The sequence below is a fragment of the Sus scrofa genome, chromosome 1 (genome assembly GCF_000003025.6).
Source record: "Sus scrofa isolate TJ Tabasco breed Duroc chromosome 1, Sscrofa11.1, whole genome shotgun sequence".
Classification (NCBI taxonomy): domain Eukaryota; kingdom Metazoa; phylum Chordata; class Mammalia; order Artiodactyla; family Suidae; genus Sus; species Sus scrofa.
Window position 1 is genome coordinate 218,339,147 of NC_010443.5, and position 18,645 is coordinate 218,357,791.

The 18,645-nt window shown below is 36.2% G+C and overlaps 1 protein-coding gene across 7 annotated transcripts in view; it reads left to right on the top strand.

The window, feature by feature from the left end:
* The window catches only part of RFX3 (regulatory factor X3), a 306,963-nt gene continuing 289,598 nt past the window's right edge, over positions 1,281–18,645 (top strand). For 6 of the 7 annotated variants that reach the window (XM_021064186.1, XM_021064169.1, XM_021064230.1 and 3 more), the window contains exon 1: positions 1,282–1,543. The gene's annotated coding sequence lies outside the window, so the exon portion shown is untranslated. Of the gene's footprint in view, positions 1,544–18,645 lie in introns of all 7 variants that reach the window. The other variant, XM_021064195.1, reaches the window with a different exon arrangement.

The window sequence follows — 18,645 nt, forward strand, 5'->3', positions numbered from 1 at the left end:
AGAGAATTGGACGAGGATGTCTGAACCTTGGCAACGGAGGCTATCGACACCAACCGGGGTTCGAGAGGGCTACTTGTGTGCTAACAACATCCATTACCCACGGAAGCCACTGGGCTAGTTCAATACACCCTGAAGCAACAAGACCTTCAGATACAGCATATTGTTAAGGTATCCCGGGATCTGGACCAGGGAAGTAACAGGACACGGGGTTGTGCTCAAATCCTGGTTTGGTCAACTTTAAACAAGAACACTTGCTTCACACTTGAAAGGTGAAGATAACGGGAATATAGGAACCAACTGGATGCTACACAGAGCAGGTGTTAAGTTACCCCACCTCCTAGCGCCTTTCCCAAGGTGGGGGGGGGGCGCCATGCGATTTCGTGTTCCCCGACAGGGCGATTTCTTCATCCTGAGTAGAGCTTACTCCCCACTACGTAGGTGGGGAATCGGGACCTTGCCTCCGCGCTCCGGAGGTAAGGCCCACGAGCTTGGACCTTCTCCGTGCGCGCTGGACCCGGGGAAGCCGGCCCGCTCCCACACGCGCCCGGCGCTCCTTTGCTCTAAGATGGCGGCGGAGGCAGCTCGCTCACGCCGCCCGCGCTCCTCCGAGTCGTGGCCTCAGGAGACTGGAGCGGGGTGGGACGCTGAGAGCAGGAGAGCGAAGGCGGCGCGGGCCCTCCAATACAGCGCGGGCCCGCCGCCCCTGAAGCACCAGGAATGCTAGAAGCCAGCAGATGGCTGCGACCGGGAACACCGCTGGCGCCTCAGAAACGAGGAAAAAAAAAAAAAAAGAAAATGAAAAAAAAAAGAAAAGAAAAAAAGGGGGGGAAAGAGCGGCGGCACATCCGGGACCCCTCCGCCCGCCCCGCCCCGGAAGTGACGTTTATCTCGGGCGGGCCCACTCTTCAAAGTGGATTTTTTTTTTTCTCGTTGTAGCGTGTTGTCCCGTAAGTTGTCTGGAATAGCCATCAACACCCCCTCTCCTGGGTTAGCCGTTACTCTCTCTCAGCTGGGAGGCTTGGCACAAAGCTGGATGCTGAGACTGGCAGCTCTCGTTCGGAAGAAAGTATCTCTCGCACCACACCCCTAAATTCCCTCTCCAGCCTTTCCGGGGAGCATAGTAGTGTTGCTTCAAAGGGACTCCTGGGTGACTTGAATCCCTCTCCAACCTAGCGCATCTCTTCAGAGTCCTTCCTCCGTCGCGCCCCTACAACCCGGGTTTGGAGGTTGTCAGTCACGGTGCTGGGCCCGCCCCTTCCGGCGGCTAGCCGGCCCGCCTCCTCCTCTCTTCCCTCCCCCACCCCTCCCTGTGCGAGTGTCTCCCTCTCCCTCTCGCTCCCTCTCTCTCTCTCCCTCTCTCTCTTTTGTGAGTTATAGCAACCGTTGCCTTGTGAATCAAGCGCCATAGTCACCGTAGTCCTGGCGACTGTTACCCATCAACAACAACTACTCCTCTCCTCCTCCTCCTCCTCTTCCTCCTCCTCCTCCCCACCACCACCATCTCCATCACCCACCAACAACACCACAATAATCCACAGCCAAGGTGAATATTCTTCGGTCTCTACATGTGTGTGGGAGCGTGTGGATGCGTGTGAACCTGTGTGTCCGTGCGTGTGTGTGTCCGTGTGTGCGAGCTGAGTGTGGCTGTGCGGGGGTCTCACTCCTGACACCGGGGCTGCAGCTGCGGGGCCGCTGCTGAGGGGCTCAGTCCCCTGGGCTTGTTTACAATGGACCGTGCGCGCGGCTGGGTCGGGGGTGTGGGCGCCGCGCTGCCTGCCCGCCGGCCCCGGCCCTCCGCGGCAGCGCTTCAGGGATGGAGCGGGAGCTCGGGGGGCTGCGAGCCGAGCGGGAGAGGGAGCCACAGTTTTGCGCTGCGGACCGTGTAGCTCTCCCCTAGGTCCGGGTCTGAGGAGGAGGGTCAGGTGAAGAGATAAGGATTTTTTTCTTTCTTTCTTTCTTTAATTTTCTTTTTTTTCGAAGCTGCGTGGTTCCTGCTTCTTTCAAAAGCGAAATAGACAAGAGTGTGCAGGGGGGTACCCAAGAGGTGGTGTTTTGCTGTTGTTGTTGTTCACTTGTGGGGCCTTGTTATGGGTTTTGTTATTTTTATCCTCGTACAACGGTGAACTTTTCCCACCGCCTATTCCCTTCATTTTTGCCCCTCTTTGCCTTGTGCTAGATGGGCTGCTCGTTTACCATCATCAGCTGCATGTTTTTTTTCTTTTCTTTTCTTTTAAAACTGTGTTTTCTTTGTGCTGCAAAACAGTCTTAATATCCATTCTGCACTCTTCCCTCCCCTTCTTTCTTCTCCCCCCACACCCCTTGCACACATACTGAAACCTGGGGCCTCTTTGCTGGGCTCTTTGCTGCACTGGGAAAGAGATCTTTTTTTAAAAAAGTCTCTCTTCTCTCCCTCTCTCTCTTCTCTCTCTCTCTCCCTCTCGTGTGTGTGTGTGTGATTTAAACCGGATGCAGGGCATCTGTGATAACTTGGGTTAGTAGTTATTGACAGTGCTTTATCCTTCATGTGGAGGTGGGAGGGGTACTGGTGAGGTTCCATTTCACTTTGATGAGCCTCCTTCCCCAACAGTGGAGTGTTAACAATTTTCATTATGGTTATGGGACTTTGTGTGTGACCATCAGGGAGAGGACATAAGGAAGCATTGTGAGAACTCAGTTTACACTGTTATTTGTGACAGTTACGGTACTTTAAAGAGTTTTTCCTTTTTCTTTTTTTTTTTCTTCATCTCTGTTCGTTTTCCTTTGAGAGTTGAAATTGAAGTCAAGTTGTTCATAAAGAATGTATGAAGCTTCCCAACTTGAAACGTGTGTATATTTCACTTTCTTTGTGGTTGTTAAGATCTAGGCATGTGTGTACTTAACATAGTCTTTTTTTTGGACAGTGACTTAAACCTGCTGAAAAGAGAGAACTTTTTCCTTTTTAGGTCTTTCCTTCAAAATTGTTTTTTTTTTTTTTTTTTTCCTGTGGATTTGAATACTTGTCAGTCCTCAAGTAGTAGGGTCTTGGTTAGAGGTAACCTAGTTTTATGGATCCTGTAAATTTGTTCATTTTTCAGCCTAATGTTTAATTATCAGTAAAGAGTTTTGATAATAAATGTGTGCTAAAACAAATATAATGTACTATTTGTTCATGTTGAAGTTTGCAATTTGGAATTTTTAAATACTTATTTAGATAGTCTTCTTTCTAACAGCGAACACATATTGATTGACCTGACAGAGCAGCCTGTGAATAATGTGACAGTATTAATTATTCTTGAGATGGTAGTACTATTAAGTCTAATATTTTGTAAAATAAGAGTTGAGGTTTTAAAAAAAAACTTTTACTCTTAAAAATTCATTTCCTTTTGATTGTTCTTTTAAATGAGAATGATATTTCCTTCTGAAAGAAGTCTTTCTCTGAGCACTCCAGTTCCTTTATATTTATTTCCCCTTCCCCAACCTGGGTTCCATGCACATCTCTAATACTAACCTGTATTTTTTTTTTCTGTTCAGATGAGTGTCAAATGCCTGAACACTTTTGGATGGTGAAGTTCCTGGGTCCTATAAACTCTCTGAAGTTAATAGGAGTTTGCTGTCTTGAGACAGTCTCAGACCTTATGCCATTTGCATAATACAATTTTAGTATAGTAGGTTATAATGCTATAATTTTATGGTTTAATATTTTTTATTTGAAATGTCCAAGAACTTTTTTGAGACATTTCACTGATTATGACTATCTCAGGTTTCCTATAATTTAGATTTTCATTACCTGGCCATTTTAGAGCCAGACTTAAATTCTATTACTATCCATTTTTAAAAGCACATATTTGATATAAACGTTGCTGTTAAAGATGCTTTAGATTCAAGTGTATTAACATTATTCATACAGTCTAAGTAAGTAATTACTGGAAATACTAACAAAATATTAATTTAAAAAATTAACATAAGGGTAAATACTTAGTAGCACCAAGTTTATTTTTTCTGTGATTTTTTTTCCTAGAAGGGACTATATTATGTATTGGTATTTCCTTGTGCTTGTTTCTAAAAGACTAATATAAATCTGTGGAAAGTGGCCAAGCTTTACAATGACAACTATTAAGTAGGAGTCGCTTGTAATTTGTTTTGAATAGTTGAATATCTGTGATTCATTGTATGTTTTAATGCCTATCTCAATCTCTTTAGTTTTTGTGCCTATGAATTGCATTAAATGGATAGGCATAGTTGTGTAGTACATTTACATGTATAGGAATAAACTAAAATGCATTCCTAAAATGCATCATTCCACAATGTTTTTATTACATGGCAATGTTTATGCCTAATTTTAAAAATAATATATTATTCCTCTAGTATTCAAATAGTTTTGTACTCTAATTAGGTGCTCAAATGAAAGGTTTATAGTTTTTAAGTTTCAGATACTCAAAAGACTTTATAGTTTATAAATTTAATATGATTTAACCCTCAACAGTTTTTTTTTTACCTGAAACAAATTTAATGGTAAAAAATTTTACCATTAAAAAATTAGTAATTAAAGAATAAATTGTAAATCAAGATAAATTTAATCTATTATTTAAATGATTACAAGTATTTTGGTAACATGTCATTAGTCTTTAGAAAGTTGATGATGTGTGTGCTTTCCCCTATATACAGTCAACTGAAGAAATCCGTAGGTGGAGTATGATTCCATGCCTCAGATTTTACAGTGTCTGTGGGGGTTAAAAGGGTGGATATAGCATCAGGATATAGCAAGAGTTAAAAAAACAACAACAACAGAACTTTTCTAAACAGTGTGATAGGAATGTTACTTTGTTCTTGGTATCTCTAGTGAGACTGTGTTACAAAAAATGAGAATATCAGACAAGTAAACTTTTAAACTATAAAGAATCTTCAATGCAAACTTTGAAATATGAGAAGTCTGCTGGTTTTTGTTTTTTTTTCCCCGCTTGTTTTGTTTTTATGCTGAGCATTAGGTTAGAAATCCTCTACTTAATAGTTACTTTAATAATAAAAACTTAGTTTCCCTAATGGAATCACTGGCCTTTACCTCTTTGGTGTAGATTCCCAGTGGCTGTTGCAAAACAGATTTTAAATTCCTTTCTGTTCACAGGTGCATAGTGTTCCCATATTTTGGAAATCCATGATAAAGTGGATTTGACTAAATCTAATTTTGTTAAGGACAGATGGCTGCTTTAAACAGGTGTCACTTTCATCTCTAGTGCATTGTGTTGGGTCTTCCAGTGGTTCACAAAAAGGCTGTGTAAGCCAGGTGGCATCCATTGCTTTAGTCCTTAGCAAAATATACTTTTGGTGTCAATTATTTTCTTAGGAAGAGTTTTTTTTTTTTTTAAGTAAAGGTTTTGAACTATTCAAATTAAGATTCCTGATTTAATATACCTTTTATTTTTGAATATCATTCCATTTTTGAGCAGTATAGTTGCAGATTTTTTCAAAAAACACCTCAAATTCTTAAAATTAATAGTAAATTCTCTTTGAATCCAGAAAAGGTACTCAGGAACATTTTACACTATTAGTCAAATTTATCTGAAGCACAAAGCCAAGGCAGATTCGAATAAAGTGAAATTTGGTTAACATGACAGGTTAACTTTTGCAATCCTATATGTGATTTTTTTTGGGGGGGTGAGTATTATTTTAATTTGAATGATAAAAGCTAGGAACTGGTGTTGTTTTTTTGGCTCATTATTTTAAATATTTTCAAATGAAAACATTTTCCTGACCTACTTCAATTGTTACTATAAGGTTTTTAGTGCTCTTTGAAAGTGAAAATTGTTTTTAAGTATTAATGTTTAAAAATGTGTATTGGAGTAAATAAAAGAGTGTTAATCTATTGATTTCTAAGGTTCATTTTTACTCTGATTCTATCCTTTTTTTGGTGGGAATTTTATACGTGTTACAACAAATGCACCAGAGGGTGCTGTGCTGTTTGCAACATGAGATTATTATCACTAAGAATGTGAACTGATTAGAAATTTATTTAAAGAAAAATATTTAATTACATATGCATTCAAGCATATAATGACTTTAATGTCTGTGGAGTTTAAATTTAATATACTGTCTTAATTGGCAGTTTTATATCAAAGTCTATCTCTGCTAATATATATTAGCACAGCATGAAACAATATCAAGATTGATATCTTTGGCATAATCTGAGTATCATCATTCGTTCTGTAGGCATATACATTTATCATCTTCTTATGCAGGTATTTTAATCCATATCTAAAAAATTTAGTTTAACTTAGAATCATAATATTTTGGCCATAAGGCTTTGTACTCTGCAAATTTGATATTGTTCTGCATATCAATATATTGTATATCCTTATAACATTTCTGTGTGGCATAATTAGTGATACAATTTTTATGGTGTAATCTAAAACAGCCATCTCCAAAGTATAAATGATAATAATAGTTATTAGATTAATTAAGTCAACAACAACAATAATACAAATTGTCTGGGGAATTCAGTCCCCGCTTCACACCATTTGAATAGTCTGGTTTGAGTATTTAACTTGGCTTTATTATTTAAAGTTTTAGAATCTTTATTCTTTGCCTTAATGCTTTGAAACTAGAAGTGATCATATATTGCTTTCTGTATCTGAATATTTGTTCAGTGAGAGTTTTTTTATTTTTTTAGGAGAATTCAGTCTTTTGGTCTCTTCTTTGATCATTGACTTCCCATCATCAGCAGTGCATGTATGCTCTAAAAGGCAGATACTGAAGCAGTGGTAGTATCTTCCTCAAATAAGCTTAAAAAGATACAGTTATATCAAATGAACTTTTTTCTCCAGATAATGGATTTATGTGTACTATTATCCATATTTAACTACAATCAGTAAAATATGATATTTTTAAAAAGTACCCTTATAAGACATAGTATATCATGTGTTGGAATGCCTCAAAGAATCTAATACATTAGTAGAGAATAACAATATTTTAAAATACTAGTCTTGTTAAAATAGGTTAAGTATTTGTCTTCAAAAATGTAGTCCTACCATTTTGTTAACATTAACCAATTACTTTATGCCACTAAGATTTTAAAGTATGTGACATTGTTTCAAAACCTTTATTTGAAGTTTTATATTTCATATCAAACTCCAGATGTATTTAATGAATATGAATCAGTGTAAAAATTGGAGTGTATTTAGAGTATCAAATAGGTATATGTTTTGTTTTTTAAATAGGTTGAGGATAAGTATATTGGTTAAAAACACAGGTTTTATACTAAGATTTCAGATAATATTATGAGCTATGGGACCTTGGACAAGTTATTTAGCTTCATTTAGCCTCAGTTTTCTCATCTGAAAAAATAAGATCTGTCTTACCTGCCTTATGGAATTTTGTGAAGAATAAAGGAGCTAATTTATGTAAAGTACTTTGCTTAGTACATAACACAGAATAAATGCTCAATACATGTTGGCTCTTAGGGAATACCAAGAAGATACCTACTCTAACCTTTTTGTAATTTAAGAATCCATTTACTCTGCTTCTGACCATATTCTCTCCAGTGGGTTCTAAGTTTTGAAAGAAGACCTTACCTAGTAATCAACACTAATTAAGTAATTATTCCCTCCTTCCCCCTTTTAAAAATAAACCAAAGACTCAAAGCTAGCAACTACAGGTTTGGATAACTATTTGATAACCTGTCTTGTTATTTCACTGAATTAATAAGACACTGGTACAAAGTTATGTTTTAGTTTTACTCTTCAGCCTTATTATAATGGATTCCTTTTGCATTTGTATAACTCTCTTGGGCTGGGGATCTTAGACTGAGAATTAATGATGTAACGTTTCATAAACTCTTACACTTCCCACTGTCCATTTCACTGTCCAGTTTATATTTTCCTTTTCATAGTTGTTGTACATGAACTCATTTGAAAACAATTTGTGCCCAACTTAGAAACTTTATATAAAATGTAGTCATCAATATATAATAGTGACAATAAATAGTTGTACAAAGATGAGTTCATGAAGGAATTATTTGAACTTATAATGCATTGCTTAGAATTGTTATTTGCCTAACAGTAGAAAAATGTGTAAGGTCACCATTTGTATATCTCTAGCAATAAGTAACTTTAGAAAAATTTGCCAGCCGCAGTCTTGAGGTATAAAGTATCCTTGGAACATCTCAGTAAAACATAATACGAAATAATAGAGGAAAAATACCACCTTTGGCTTCCTTTGTTAGGGTATTAAAGATGTTGAAAGAATCATTTTGGTTGGCTGCCACATGTAAGGTTACTATTCAGTAATTTGTTATATTTTTATTTTCTAAGCATTTTGACTGAAATGATATGCTTTTGTCATTTTAGAGTGATCTCAATAGCTCTGATCTTTCTCATAGTGAAAATTTACAATTGAAAATTTGCCTGGTATTAGGAGTTCCTGTTGTGGCTTAGTGGAAAACAAATCTGACCAGTATCCATGAGGATGCAGGTTTGATCCCTGGCTTTGCTTGTGGGTTAAGTATCCGACATTGCCATGAGCTGTGGTAAAGGTCGCAGATGCGGTTCTGATCTGACATTGCTGTGGCTGTGGAGTAGGCCAGCAGCTATAGTTTCAATTTGACTGCTAGTCTGGGCATCTCCATATGGCACAGGTGAAGCCCTAAAAAAAAAAAAATAAAAGGAAATTTACCTAATGTTGTGTCCTTTTTTTCACTGAAGCATTGTATATTGTACAGGCTTCTTATCTGTCTCCCTTATCTTGCCTGTTCCCATCCTCCCTCTTATTAAATGTTCAGTTAATTATATGATTCTTTTTACATTATTTTTATAGATAATTTGTCTCAACATATAAAGTAGGCAGATTCAGTTCATCCATTTCCTTTGCTTCCTTTCTCCAATGAATCTGACATACATTTTAAAGGGAACTTCAAGAAAAAGGGTAGAAAATGTGACTTAGCTGGTAAGGTATAGTATTCTTAACATTTTCAATCAACTGTTATCTTCTTACAATTTTTATCCATCTGACTGCCCTCTTGAACAAATACATACCCTTGTCCTACTAATGATGAGCGTGATTTTGTTCCAGATATTTCCCTTCCTAGTCTTGGCCTCTGGCTAAGCACTTTAAGTTAAATCTCTACCCTAGTCCAAAAATACTGTGTTTACACAGTCACATGTGTCTGCCCATTGCTGAGTTTTAACTCTTGGATTCTTCTTTCAGAAGCTGCTTGCCCTAACTTTATAGTGCCTGGTCAAGACTACCAAAGGTCTTCCTGTCTAAGCCAAAATGAGTGAGGGATAATAGGAGCTGAGCTCAGGAGAACAGAGTGAGGCAGCCAGCCTGAAAATGAAAGTATATTAGTTGTTCAGAGGAGACAGATACACTGAGAGGTGATGTGGAAGGAGAAAAGAGAGGGTGATGAGGCTGAGAAATAAAGATCATCAAAAGTGCCAGCCAAAGAAGAGTCCAGAGGAAAGGAAGGTTTTTTCTGGTACTCAGTCTGCCACTAATGGGAGAACCTTTGGCTAGTCACTTAAACCTTCATGCTATTCAGCTAGTTTTGAAAAGAGCTAAAGTTTCTCCATTTGTAAAATGAAACAATAGAGATCTGTGATCTATAAAGCCCCTTCCCGCATTAATAGTCTATGATTCCACGGTGAGATTGGCACTGGGGAAGAGGGAAGTGTGTCAATGAGAATGGCATTTTGCTTGCCTGTTGTTTCTTCTGATAGGAACAACAAAGAAAGAAAACCCAAAGCCTGGGTCTACTGTAATGACCATACCTATGGCACACAGTCTCAGAAGGTTCCTCCATTTCAGTGGCCCTGGTGGGAAGCTGTGGCCAAGGGCCCTGATTTCCTTACCCACAGAGGAATTAGCTGAGTCTCACAGCTTGAGCTCCTGCAGAGCCAGCCCCTCTATGTCTGTGTGCCAGACAAGTGTCTGACAGTTGGGGCTCCTGCCTGTTGCTCACCAATGAGATATTTTAAATAGGACATAATTTCCCAAGTATGTGGATAGGCTACTTGGCAGAGAAAGGGGGAGAGCGGGGAACACGAGCTTGCTCTGACTCCTTTTCTCTCTCATTAGAAGCAATAAAAATTAGTTTCTGTTGATCTCATTTTTCAACATTTTCTCCCTAGTTATTAAGCCTTTATGTTTGTCTTCCCTTCATGCTATTCAGCTAGTTTTGAAAAGAGCTCAATTCCTATCAAGGAGTCTACGCAAGTTCTGAGGGCTTTTGGGCTACTTTGGGGCCCTGCTGTGGGAAGCATTGCCGTGATCTACACTAGTATTCATTTATATTTTTCCACTGGCAATAATAGTTGCTTTTCGTCTTTCTGATTATTGTTTATACTTGGATAAACATTCTTTTAATTCATATTTGGTGTCAAAAGTTATTGCATCTTTTGGTCAAGAAATATGCTTTTGGTCAAGAAAATGTTATTTTCATAACATTTTACTTTAATGTTAATTTGGCAAGTGCACTTATAAGATTTTAGAGCATTGCAGGATGTGAAAGAAAGTAATTTTTGCATTAGTTTAAGATAAGTCTTATATTGGGCTCTTTTACCAGTTTAATACGTGTATGAAAGATTAGTAGATTGTCGTTGCTTTTAAAATTATTTTTGAATGCTATTTTTTAATTGATTAATATAAATGTGTTCAAGTTTCTGAGCTATATTGGATTTGAATGCTTGATGGTTTTATATATTTAAGTATAACTATCCTTAAAAATGCATCTGGCCCTCTTCAGTCTCAATCAGCGTAGCTTATCTTAATGTGCAAAACCGTTTTAGAAAATCTTTGCTTGTCAGTTAAGTTTCTTTCTTCCGTGCTTTAGCTGTGGGGGTGGTGAGGGAGGTTGCTGGAGAGGGACAGGAAGAAGGAGATACGTTTAGAAGTCATATCCTCTTTCCGTTGTTAAATATTAGTGTACTGCTTACTCTACCCAGTTTGTTTTCCTAGACTGTGAAGTTTTGGTGCAAATAGAGTTTGCGGTAGAGATTGCAGAGCATGAGAGTGGAAAAACAGAAATGACTCTGGTGATCCAGTATTTCTTCCAGATCTGTTTCCTTTTCTGCTGTAATATTATGGATAGTATGTTTGCTATTGTGAAGATAGGCATTTTATTACTTTATATTTGTCTGTGATTCCTTTCCTCCTAAAGACTGACTATATCTGTATGTCTATCCCATAGTACATTAGTGGACGTGCAATAATATCCTGCTCTTTTAAAGAGTCCATATTGTGATTTAGACCTGCACAGATTTAGAGGTAGGAGTAGAAGACAGGAGTAGTGAGAAAATCTAGTTTGTGTGCTAGATAGCAGAAATAATGCTTATATCCACGTCTCTACATTTTGCTTTGGGTAAATTGTTTTGTGGATATATTTTTTTCAATAGAACCTAGGTTTTTCCCCTACTCGTATTGAAGCCGACATTTTAAAGAACCAAAGAGTATAATCTGTCACACCAGGGTTTCACTGATTGGCATCTGATTATATGTGATGACGTCTTGGAGATGAGTTTTAATGAAGTGTCAGCATAAGGGTCATTAATAAAAAACACATGAAATATATTGTTAGTGATTTGAAAATCACTTTTACCATCTTAAATACACAGTATGCATATTTTGATGTGACACGATGAAAACCCAACATGAAATATTAATACACAGGCATCAGATAAAGTAAGATTCTTTGTTTTGATCATGTAATATGATCACATTACATGCTTCTAAAGGACAGTTTAAAACATGACAGCTTGTTCACAAAGTCACTTTATATTTTTGTGGTGTACTTATGAAAAATCAGTTTTAGCTTATATGTAGTGTTTTGTGTATATGTGCATGTTTGTGTATAGACCTTTAGAAAGTCATTTTAATGTACTTTTTTTGGTACTTCGGAACTTCAGTACTGTTTCTGCTCACTGGTTTTTGCATTTTTCACATCTTTGACAGTATTAGGAACCATCCCAGTGCTGTTTTCTTGAGACAAAGAAAATTAGGGGAAATGTTTGACTTAAGTTCTTTGAATGACCTTACTGTAATTTGGGGAACAGTTTTGAATAATGCCTCACATTATACAGTGACTTTTTTAGAGGCTACCATTAGTTAAGAAAGACCATGAATGCTGAAGTTGAATTAAATTATAGTTAAAGGCCAAATTGTAATTCTAATTATAGTAGGCTTAAGATACTGCGCTGTCGGATCAACATTTGATCTGTTCTTTTATTTTTAGAAATCTGCCATTTATTTATTTATTTATTTAGGAATGCACCTGTGGCATATGGAGGTTCCCAGGCTAGGGGTCCACTCAGAGCTGTAGCCGCCAGCCTATGCCAGAGCCACAGCAACTTGGGATCCGAGCTGTGTCTCCATCCTGCACCACAGCTCATGGCAACACCAGATCCTTAACCCACTGAACGAGGCCAGGGATTGAACCTGTGTCTTGATGGATGCTAGTTGTTTGTTAACCGCTGAGCCACGACAGGAACTACTGTTTTTTGTTTTTTTGTTTTTTTAATTTAAAAACTTTTAAATAAAGTTGAATGAGTAAAGCTGTATAATAGATGTGGATTTATATTTCAGCAAAGATTTGAGAGCCATATAGTTTGAATGTGAGGTAGGATTTTATGTATGAAATTGGGAGGTGATGTATTTTAATATTTTGATTGAGTTAGATTTACTTAAGCATTTATTGGTCTTGATGGAAATGCTAGTGACCATGGAATGGAGATGAAGACCATAGTAATTTGTGAGAGGAGGTCATTGCAGTAATCCTGATATATCACTTTCTTCCAGTCATGTTCTTGATCAACTTTAAAGGCTTTTTTCTTGGATAATAGAAGGCTTTCTATAATGTTATATTTTTGTCAGTTTACTTTGCTGTCTGGAATTTCCCAAATGCTATAGCATGATCTTGTGTGATACCTTATCCATGAGCTTTGGAAGCTCCAGCTTGCCTTTAGGTTTGTAAACCTTCAAAAGAATGCTAATAGATAATGCTGCATGTCTACAACAACACCTCAATCTGAAAGAATGGGGTAAGAATGAGAGTAAATTGGGCCAGTCATCTAATTGGAAAAACTAGAGTATGAATAATGCTTAGTATAATATAGAGAAAAAGAAGGGTGAGGTTAGGGGCTACATGAAAAAAATTTCAGTTTGCCATATTAAGCATAATTAGTGATATTACCGCTATAATTAATAACATTTCTAGTATCTTACTCAAAAACATTCTAGCAAAGACATAAATATTTGGGTGTATTAGCCTATAAGCTCATAGTTTTATATCAATGGTCTCTAACTTTTGTTTTTATTTAAATTTTTTTATTATAGTTGATTTACAACGTACTTTACGTTTGAATGAGGAATTAAAGAAGTACTTTACTTTTGAATGAGGAATTAAAGCTTTGTGGGTGTATTTTTTAAGATTTCTTGTGGAAGGCAGAAATGATGGAGATGGTATTTAGGAATCAAGATATAAGAGGATGGATGAAATATTGAGAATGTAGTTAGGAGAAATTAGAGAATTTTCAAATAAAGATTAAAAATAAGGTGAGATAGATAAATCAAAGTATAAATGGTAAAATAATTTGTTGGATATGTACTACTTTCATATTTTGAAACTTTTAAGAACTAACCTCACGTGTCCATCACACAGACTTAACAATGGAATTACTACATTCCATTGTTCTAAAAGCTATATAATTTGAAATAATTTGTTTATTTAAATAAACTTGAATACCACTTTATTATACTTTGTTATAAAAAAATTTAATGTTAAGAACACACTCACTGTGGCTTTGAAACAATGCTTATATTTAATACAAAATATTTCTTAGTGATTGATCTTCATGTTCTTTCTTTTCAGCACACACACAGCATTTGTAAATCAGGAAGTTTGTTCTCAGTTGTTAGGTCTTTTGTTCAGTAAGTCCAGGCTTTTCTACATGAAATTTGACCTATCATTTAAAACAGGAGCAAGCACCAGTACTGTGGCCCTTTTTTTTTTTTTTTTTTTTTTTTTTTTTTTTTTTTTGCAGGACACAGGAAAACAGCTGTCTTGAGATATATTGCTCAGAGGTGAAAAGGATTAATCTTTTGTACATCATTCTTTTAACTTGTTTGTGGGTAGAATTGGGTGAACTGTTAAGAGCCATTTTGTAGGTTGATAAGAGAATAGAACCTATCTTCTGGAATATTCCCTTCAAGTAGCTACTCAGTTACTTGGATGTACCAGAACATACAAGAAGAGATATCCATTGGTAAAAGTTAATGTACTGAAAGCTTATGATATCATTCAAAGTGATTTAATTTTTTCTGATTCACTATCTTCAGAAAATGAGGAGAGTCTCTTAGTTTTTTTATTTGACTGAAGTCAGGCAGGTATGAAAGAAGCTTATTTTCCAATGCTGGATTCTTTTGCAAAAGAAAAAGAAAAAAAATCCATTATTCATGTTGGAAATTATTCTGTAATGAGCAGAATAATATGTATAACAAATAATGATTAGTGTCATTTTAGTGAACCCTACAAAATGTAGACCTAAATCTTTTTAATTAAAAGCTGATGTTTCCTTGTTATTTGAATCTGATTACAGGCATGAAGAAGTAAGTACATTGCATTACACATGGCCTGCATTTTTTTTTTTTTTTTGGTCGTGTAATTTTAGTCATTAAATTTCTCTCTGGTCCAAAAGGGTCAGAGAAATGTACATGAATTAATAAAATTGTTTGTCATTCTTTTAAAATATTTCAACTGTGGAGTAACTTACCAAAGTAGTAAAGTGATACAATATGACCAAAGTAATACACTAATTAAATGATCTTATTCCAAAACTAAACTACCTTTTCTTTTCTCAAAGAGTTATATTTAATTCTTTTTTTTTTCTTTTGCCATTAGGAAATATCTTAAGTTAGCCATCCCATATTTTAAATTTTCATATAGTTAAGCTTTCATAAATAGATAAAGATACAATGTAAATAAGAGAACACCAGTATTGTTGGCTACTTTTTTTTTTTTTTCTGTCTTTTTAGGGCCCCTCCCATTGTACATGGAAGTTCCTAGGCTAGGGGTCAAATTGGAGCTGCAGCTGCTGGCCTATGCCACAGCCACATAACACCAGATCCAAGCTGTGTCTGCACCCTACACCGTAGCTCACAGCAACACTGCATCCTTAACCCACTGAGCGAAGCCAGGGATCAAACCCTCATCTTCATGGTTACACGAGGCGTTCGTTACTGCTGAACCACAGTGGGAACTCTGAGAATACCGATATAAAGCTTAATCATCCACATAATGTTTGAACAAAACCTAAATGTAACATTGCAGAATTAAAGATTGTGGAATATACATGTCAGTTTCAGTAATATTTGTAGAAGATTTTTTGTGAATTTAATGCAATATCAGTGTAAACATCATTTGTAATATTTTTTTCTCTGCTTTTAGTTACCTTAAAGTATAATTTTATTTGTTTTTTATCATTTTACATTTAATGTAGTGCTGGTAAAAGCACCTGGTAAATGTATTCTGGTGTTTACAATTTTTTTAAAAATTTGACTACTCCTGAGACATTTTGTAAGTTGACAAGAGAAGAGAAACAACTATCTTTATATTATACCATGATATGATTTTAAAAACAAGCAGTTTCTAATGTGAAAAAATTATATTGGTCTACTTATTCTATATGGGAATAACTCCTCAATAATAAACAATGTTTTAATTTGGAAGAACACCATATGAAGGAAAGCTTTATCAAAGACATATTTTAGACCTGACCCTATCTGCATAGTGGCTAAGCTTTTGGGTCTGAAGTTGGAGCCTCCGACTGTGATGAGTGTCTTCCTCAGGGACACATCTTCAGCCTTCTCTCTGTTTCTACATAGCTATTTTACTGCCATATTCTTCTGCCCCTCTACTCTGTCTGGTCTGCACAGCTGATCCAAAGGGGTAGCCAAGGGTTCTAGAGTAGAATTTAAAGAAGTAAAAAGGTCTGTTGCTAAAGTCACTGGTGCTTCCAAATGTTTGCCCAAATATGTAGATTCTAGTAGAGACATAATCAGGATGTTTAATTTTAGAAACAATTTTAAAGTTGCAACTTTGGAGGTTATCTAGTTCAACCCCTTCCTTATCCCCTACTTTTTTTTTTAAAGATAACAGAGGATAAGTGACTTGGACAGTGACATACAACATTTATCAGAGTTGGGGCTATTAAACCCCAGGCTCTTCCCTCCTTGACCTGTGTTCTTATGGTGTATATCATAGCTGGTGAAGAACTCTCCTTAAAGGTAGACAATCCAAATGTGTGGCCTTAATTAAGTATTCATGCTACTTGCTCATTTTAGCTTATAAGTTTGAGCTCCATGTTTTCCCTAGAAAAGTTAAAATTTTATAATTCTGTATTCACAGTTTAAGTAAATATCTTAAATTTCATCTTCAACTATAATTTTTGGTGTATAGGTCATTATTTAATTGCTTTATTTTAGAGTGATAAAGAAATGCAATTTAAAAATATTTTCCAGAATCTTAAACAGGATGTATACAAAGGGGAAATAGCATACTTGCTTGTTTTTTTTTTTTAAAGGGAAACTACTAGAATTTTAATTCCTATCATTTGTATTTCCCCTTGCAGGGCATTAGTGATGTATGTCATAATCAGTGTATTAGTGTAATTAATTCTCATCCTTGGCATATACCTCTTTTTTGCTGAGGAAAAGGATGATTCTAATCATTCTCGATTGTTGTAAAAATTCATTGAATTATTAATTATAAAAACTGAAACATTTGTTCCTGTGGTCACTCTCTTGTGGAACAAAAGTAAAATACTGGCAGCTAATATTGGCAGTACAAGCTGAGACTTGCCCAGCTGGGATTTAAAGGTGCTGCAATGCTCTTAGTAAGAGACACTCAACAAATGAGAATGTGAAGGGGCTGCCCTCTATGCCATAGCAACCAGAAGCAGTACCAGCAGTCATGCTGTTATATGACTTCTTATTTTTTTAATCTGAGTTTTTGGAAGGAAATATTATTTACTGATTAGTAATATGAGACTGTGGCAGGAATAAACAATTACCAAGATTTTGTCTTATTTTTATGGGACGTGTGTTACAATTGGCAGTAAACCTATGAGGTCAGGCTGGAACTTAATTTTAGTATCCTGTTTTGTGATAAAGATGAACAATTTGTGCCCTAACCCTGTTGATTATTTGAAGTAATCCATCTAAGAGAGACCAAGAAAACAACAAATAACTGAACTTTCTTTCTAGGAGTAACCTGATGCTCTTTCTTCATTTTTGATACAAAATCTGAAAGGATACATTTATATAAAACAGGATTAGGCTTCCTGTAGGGGAAAACCATTTGTCATTTGCTCTTAACAAGGTAAATCCCCATGGACAAAGCTTTCTTGTAAAACTGTTCCCTTTGGATTTCTCCTCACCTTCAATAGAAAAGATGATAAACAAAGGTATGATGAAATATTAGTTAGCTCTTGCATTTTTGCCTAGAAGTTATTCATTCTTGATCTTGGTGATTTTATTTTTTTAATTTAATGAGGATTAAGAGAATACATTAAATCAATTTTGCTTTCTGTCAGTTTGAAGAAAAGGAATTTTGGTTTTGGGTAAGAATGGGAGGATCTAAATCATTTACTTTTGGACTTAGCTGTATTCCTGATTTGCCAGCATACCTATTGGCCCATAAAACAGAACAGAAAATACAGATAGTAAAAGTGTGATTCAGATGAAAAGAAAGTGCTAATTACTGCAAGTCTTAACTGAAGTTTCATTATAGAGGTTTGGTTATCAGAATGGTTAAATACTAGACTGCTGTATTTGTTGGTTATAAAGAGGAAGAATCTAGAACATGGCATGCCGTCTTAATATCTTATGAATTGATAACCTGGATACATTTTTACTGAAACTGATTCTAAGTGAGGATTAATAAAATCCTCTAAAAAGAAGGTACTTTGGATGTTTTCAAATAGCATGGAGTTTTATGTTTATTGGGATCAGAATCTTTTAAGATTCCTTATTGTCTGTTTGTCAGAGTTATTTATGAAATATTTATTGAGTGCCACAAAACTACTGTAGGCTTTGCTCTTAGGAGGCTTACAGTCTAGTGTACATTTTCAAATGTATGCTTCACCACTCTGCTCCATAACTTCTCTGTCTAGCCTGCCTTATGGTCTTGTATAATTGATTAAGAGCATGAACTTCTGAATGAATAGAGCCCTGGGTTTAAATTCCAGCTCTGCTAGTGGTTAGTAATGTAACCTTAGGCAGATTACTTAGACTCTGTGAAATAGGGTTAATAAATCTACCTTAAAATATTGTTTCAAAAAATTACTTTAGATGACATAGGCAGAAAGCACTGTGTCTGACACCTAAGTGTTTAGTCAGTGGCAGTTGCAGTTACTACTCTATGGTCACCTGAATCTGCCTTGTCCTTTACTTTCTCTATTACTTGGTTCTTATTGTATTTTCTATTTAAAATATGTCCCCAACCCTGCCTAAATTCATCTCTTTTAAATTTAGGCTTAGAGTGGTTCCTAACTTGATGGATTTTCTTCTAATTAACTCAGCTATTGGTTGGGAATTGTGCTTTAGATTTATGTCTGTAAGTGTTTAATCTTCCAAATTGTTTGTAAGCTTCCAGAGGGCAAATGACTACACAACAGGTTTTTGCAG